We start from the raw sequence: 6,540 nt of genomic DNA, 5'->3' as shown, positions 1-6,540 counted from the left end.
AAAAAAAAAAGGGTACAGATGGAGAAGGGAAGAGTGCTTAGTTTCAATCCTTGACTCACTGGAGGAAGCAAAGGGGAGATTAATTCAGAGAAACAATTGGTTTGTTCTATCTTGGTTTTCATCTTGCCTATCAGTGTCTTGAAGACACTGAGTTCTATTATTTTTATTTACTGAGTTGCATTGAGTTTTATGTGAAATTAATGGTCAACAGTGTCACACAAGTCAAGAAAAATTAAGTGAATAATGTACATTTTTATATTTAGTAGTGTTGCATCGCTGTCCACCGTAATCAATGCGGTATGTTTGGAACATAAGTATGACTGAAAGGATCTAATAGGTGGGGTGAGGATAGTGTAGGCTAGCAGCAGCTCAATAAGCTGGAGGTTGGGGTCTTAGTGGTATTGAGAGATGGGATGGTGATCCCAGAGAATTTGCTTTGATTTGTCTTTGGCAGTATATTTTAGAAAGGCCTCAAATTTCCAAAACTTACAACATTCTACTTCTATAGGTGAGGTTTTTGATGGCATCGTGGTTCTAGTGTGCCATGGCTGCAATCGCAGTCAATGTTGATAAGAGTGTGTCTATGGTCACTTTGAAATATGGGACTGGCAGATAAGAACAGGAAAATATAAGTTCAGGATAGAAGTCTATGCAGAGAAGTGGAAAGTTGTGCCAAGAGGTTACAGTTGTGGCAGAGAGCAATCAGGTGATGGTCTGAGAAATGACAGTGGCCCTCTTGAGAAAGAGTTGCTCTGTTGGGAGAGGCCTCTGATCAGTACACTTTTTAAGATGCCAATATTTTATATACTATTTATGCTTCATAGAACAAATTTGTTTGAGGTATACTAATGGTGCCCAACTAGCGGTATAGGTAATCAGACAGCCTCTCTCTTTCGAACCCCTTTTGGTGGCATTCCTACTCTTTATCTGAGTACTGATCTCGGTCACAATAAACCTCTGTAATGCCCCTTTATAGTGCTTGACAGCATTTCAGTGACCCTAACCTGGGACAGTTTTGCTAAGAAGTTCAACAAAGTGATTTCTTTCTACTCAAGGCATCTTAGGGGAACCTTCATATACTCGCCATTGATGATTACCTACAGAATAGCATCTGAATCTGATACAGTCACAAGGTAGTAGTTTTAGTAAAGTCCCCATCACTTTATAACGTTACATTAAAGTTACTGCTCAACCCTGAGGTATCGTCATCTGTTAACTCCAATCATAGTGTTGACTATGTTATTAGCCAGAGTCTGGTTTCTATTAGTACCTCCAGTCCAGGCCTAATGACAAATCTCTACTACGTTCTAACCCATGGACAATTTTTTTTAAATTTAATTATCTGCTTTACAGGGTGCTGTGCATGATATACTTGCACGCCGGCCCATAAGGTAGATGGAATACTGTGCAAATTGCACAAACATGCCTCTTAAGTCACACGGATCTAAAGATTCGTGACACTCTAAATACTGTAAATTATGGGATGTAATTTACACTTACGATTTCAGTGTAAATTGTGTCCAACTCTAAATGAGGCCCTACATGTGAAGCACATAAAGCCATCATAAGTTAACTACTGCCCAGAAAAAAAAAAAATACTCAAACCATAAAGTATACAGAGAATCATATTTTAGCCCTCGCCACAAGGCATAAACGGCTAAATCTGTTCTGCAGAACCTCTCAAAGGACCTGCTTCATTTGTCACCTTGTGTAGCTAACTCTTGGGAATGTCTTGACCATGATTTTAGCAATTAGTCCTCTCTGGACTTCTTTATTCCCCATCCATGTACTTCTCTACCTCCTCCATTATATTTATAAGATATGTCATTCGACTCGATATACCTGCAAAAGATCCACATCTACCTTGCTGTACAACTTGCTCTCCCACTTGCGGATGTGTTACAGATAATTACTCAGATTTTCAAAAAGAAAGTCCGGTACCAGGGCAGTGAAATACTTAATGAAAAGTCGGGACGAACACAGCAACGCGTAGAGAGAAGGTGTTGAAAGTACAGATGTTATGCAGCTGGAAAAGTTAGAAGTGATGGAATAGTTAGTAGAACTGTAAATGAGAGGGGAGAATCCAACCTTACACTACTTCTTATGCAGCCATCTCCACACACGTGCCTGGCAACAAAACAAGAAGGTATCATTGTGTTAGCCATTGCACTGTAATTACCAGAAGGCTGTGGTGCTTTGAGAGAAAAAAAGTCATGGATGAAAGTTAGTTTGTTACAGACAAAGGGGAATATTCAATTAGGATTCCGGTCCGCAGTAATGTGCGTTACCGCGAAACCTGCGCATTATTGCCGGTAATACGGTATCGCAATAACGTGGATTTTCGCAACCCTATGGTGTGAGAACAAAATTCCACATTATTGCGGTACTGTGGATTAACTTTGCGGACCGGAAGCCTAATTGAATATGCCCCATAGTGTGCATTCCAATGGGCACATTTAAAGGATTTTGAAAGTTACAAAGTAGATGTGAGATTTTCAGAATTTCTATAGTGTGCAGAAGCAGAATGAAGTGTATGATGGTGGAGGGAATGTGGAATTGGATTTTGTAATACACCATAATACTTAGCTCTCTTTTCTGCAGTCTGCATTTTTATTCTACAAATGTGCAGTGCTTTGAACCCTATTAGGAGAAAAGCATTATAATGAATAAAATTATTATTGATTATATAAATATGGGTGGGGGACTGTAAGGGGGAGGGGGTGAAGAATGTTGTAACAGAGGGATTTTAAGAAAGACAATTTGTTACTCGTTGTGGCATTTGTGGTGAGTAGAAAGGGACTAATAAAATGAACAAACAAACGGAAGCAGTTCGAAATAGACTCAGCAAATTGTCCAGGGCAGTGAGATGGTGAATGCAGTTTTTAGAATTAGTGTGTGCATTGCTTCACGTGCGGCACATCAGTCACTGTGTGGTATAAAGGTTATATTATTCCGTTTTAGCTCAATCTCACTGCTTAGTAAAGAGCAGGCTGCTATTGATTGTGTGTGTGTGTGTGTGTGTGTGTGTGTGTGTGTGTAAGTTGTACCTGCAAAACAACATGGGTGCCTTACAAATTTCATGTTGTCTGACCTTTTCTCTAGTCATTGGAGGAATTGTATCGTGTTGTGCACACGTGGGTTTTGTTAAACTTATTTTTCCACCCAATATTTTGGGCTATTTTGTAAACCCCACACATTGCACTGGTGTCAGGAACCCCTCCAACCAATACAACACCACCCGGAGTCTACTCAGATAGTCAGGTGTTCGCTGGAGCCCCTAGTGGTGGGGACAGACTTGGCTGCAGACTACTGAGGGTTGTGTGGCGTGTATCAGCTGCGGGGAACCCAGGAGCAGAGGATAATGGTAGGCAGCAATTCTGAAGAACAGGCCGAGGTCAGGGGTCACTTGCTAGGAAGAATAGTCAGGAAACAAGCCAAGGGTCAAGGTCACGGGCAAATCAGCAGAAACGGTGGTACAGGCCAGAAGGTCAAGGGCACAGGTAAATCCAGTAAACAGGCAGGGGTCATACACGGTAGGCAACAATCCAAAGGTAACACCAGGAACACAGCAGCAGGCAGCAACACAGGAAACTGGCAGCTATAACCGGCAGGGAGGCTAAGCCCTCCCTGCCTTAAATACAAAGTGTGACCAATCAGGGCCTAGCTCTGAAACTGCCCCCAGCCTATGCCTAATAAATTAATCAAGCAGAATTAGCCCGCAGGCTAGTAAACTCTTTGCGCACGCGCCCAGCAGTTCTCCTTTGCTGGGATGCGGCGCTCTCTCCTTCAGCGTCCCGACTGTTGCCTAGGCGAACCCCGGAAGTGACGTCCCGGTCGTGATAGTGACGGCCGGGACGCCTGTGAGAGTCGCGGCGGCTGGTCACCGCCGCGGCTCGTAACAACTGGCTCACAATATTTGACTGGTGATGACTGACGCTCACACCACATAAGAAGGGAAAAGTTACTTGGTGCATTTAAATGGCCTGAGTAAAGAAAGGGGACAATAATGCAAAGAATTGACTGTACAGTAACATGATAATCTAGCATTCAATAATCTCATTAAATAATAATGACATTAAATAGAAGAATCAGCAACAACTTTGGTGATAATGGTAGAATCAGTAAAGCTGGGTACACACTGAAGAATTGTTCAGACCGACGTGCTATCTCAAACGATTATACCTACGACTGAAGGTCCGATCAGTCTGGTGATTCATGCATACACACTGACACGATTTACCTTCAGATCTGGTCCTTTGTCTGGTCCTCTAGTCTGGAGAATGACAGCACAATATTCATTCACTACTGTCACACTGATTAAAACAGCCTTGTTATAGCTATCCAAATGTCCTAACGAATTTCGTTAGCATCTGTGACTCTGAAACGAAATATTCTGTCTCGGAACGAACAAATTAATTATTCCTTCTACAGCACTCTCTACATTTATTCACTCTGACATTCAGTGCTAACATCGTCTGAAAAGAGCCTGATTCTGTAAACTCTATGGAGATCGTCAGCATGAATGCATACACACTACATGATCGTTAGGTGATTGATCGGAAAAAATTGAACGGTACGACCAACCAAATGAGGCGATAATCGTCTGTTTGGGTAGACTTTCGACCATCGTGTCACTACACACACTGACCTGACTTTCGAACGAGCGGTCGTATGTCGGCTGGTTGAGGCAACAATGTCAGTTGGATATAATTATCAATAACAATGATAATCAGTTACAAAACTTCACTGTGGCTTGTAGCAGATCCATGTTAAATTCATTCCTTGCACAAAATCAATCACATCTAGGGTATGGGCTGGTTGTAGGCGTGATCACATGAAGACTTACAGGCAGAGCCACAACTTAAAATTGTAGCGCTTCGGGTTAGAAAGAAAAATGCCACCCCCCTAGCCCTCAATTTTAACCAAATGAACCTAAAATATTCATAAACTGCACCCAGAGCTGGTTGAGGGCTCTCGGGGCCCAGGGCACTTTAGACAGGGGGGCCCCTATGATGTAATCTGGTTATCATTTTAGACAAATAGGCAATACTGTGTGCACTACGGTTAGGTGCACGCAGCTCTGCCTTCACGAACAGTACAGTGTGAAGCAGGACATATCTCCCAACTGTCCTTGTAGTTGGACCAAATCCTGACTAAGCAAGACAGCAACCCAAATTCTGGACTGCACCACCAGATTCAGGACAGTTGGCAGACTGTCCTGCGCTCTCCTACCTCTTCTTTTCACTTTCACTACTTGTGGTTGCTGGTGTCTTTAGATCAGTTGTTGCTTCTCTGGATTCTGGATTGCTAGAGCCCAACATTAAAATAAAAGGCCCAATCACCCCATCTTAAATTGATAGGCCCCACTATTAAATTAAATAGTCCCAGCAATAAATTAAATTACCTGACCACCAGCCCACAAATAAACTAGCACCCATTAAATAATTTGCCCCTACATGCACTCCACCATTAAATACCACACACACACACACACACACACTACATTAACATACTCCCATCCCCTTCACTTACATTTTTCCATCTGTGAACGCTGTGTGGTCTTTCTGCTTTTCACACACCTGTCACGTGGTGCACGTCCCGTATCTCATTGGGTCTCTCGGAGGCCACACATAGGGGATTGATTGGAATGATCCGTGGCCAGTGATGGAAGGTGGCTGGTCCCAGAGGAGGGGCCAGCTTCCAAGTAAAAGAGACTTAGGCTGGTCCCTGCATAGTCTTTTTTTTTTTCTCTAGTCCGCCTGCCCCAGGCCAGGCGGACCCAGGCACAGTGCTTCTGTGCCCCCCTTCCCCCTTAATCTGGTCCTGACTGCGCCACCCTCCAGTATTGCTCCTTGGGTGGTCGCCCCTATCACACAGCTAAGACTCTTTGACTCTAAAGACTCTTTGGGGATACACAATGAAATGGAAAAAACACAATAGAAAAATTAAACTCTAGGCATGAACCCATTCTCTGAGATAGAAAATGATGATGTAGCCTTTTGTAGTGGTGAGGATCACTACAACAAATATATTATGAAGACAATTATAATGACTTACACTGATTCTCATCATAATAGAGCAATGAAGAATTCTTTGTCTGGAAGAAGAAAATGATTGTGCGATTGTAGTCCCAACAATAGTGCTTATTGTTACTAAGGAGAAGATGATGATGTGGATAGAAGTCACAACAGTATTAAGGACTATTAATAGTGCCCAGAAGATGAGGGTAGGAGTAACCTTGTCAGTGATAGGTTAGACCTCTAGCACAGACAGACCTCTTTACTGGTGCCCAGCCCATTATGGTGTGATGGTAGTAGTGGGTTACTTACCACTGCCATGGACACTGGACACTGACCAGTTCTGTAACCCTGGTAGTCTCTTGAAAATGAAGCGGAGGCCTGGATGTGTCCTCAGTGGCTCTCCTAAATAGGCTGCAAGGTAGAAGTAGGCACCTGCAACAACTGGAAATCAGGACACTCTGCAGATAACTGGAATGGTTCTGCATTATTTCTTGGACTCTTGCTGGACCCCTGGGCATGT

The sequence above is a fragment of the Mixophyes fleayi genome, chromosome 1 (genome assembly GCF_038048845.1).
Source record: "Mixophyes fleayi isolate aMixFle1 chromosome 1, aMixFle1.hap1, whole genome shotgun sequence".
Classification (NCBI taxonomy): domain Eukaryota; kingdom Metazoa; phylum Chordata; class Amphibia; order Anura; family Limnodynastidae; genus Mixophyes; species Mixophyes fleayi.
The sequence above is the reverse complement of the archived record's forward strand: the minus strand, read 5'-3'. Positions refer to the sequence as shown.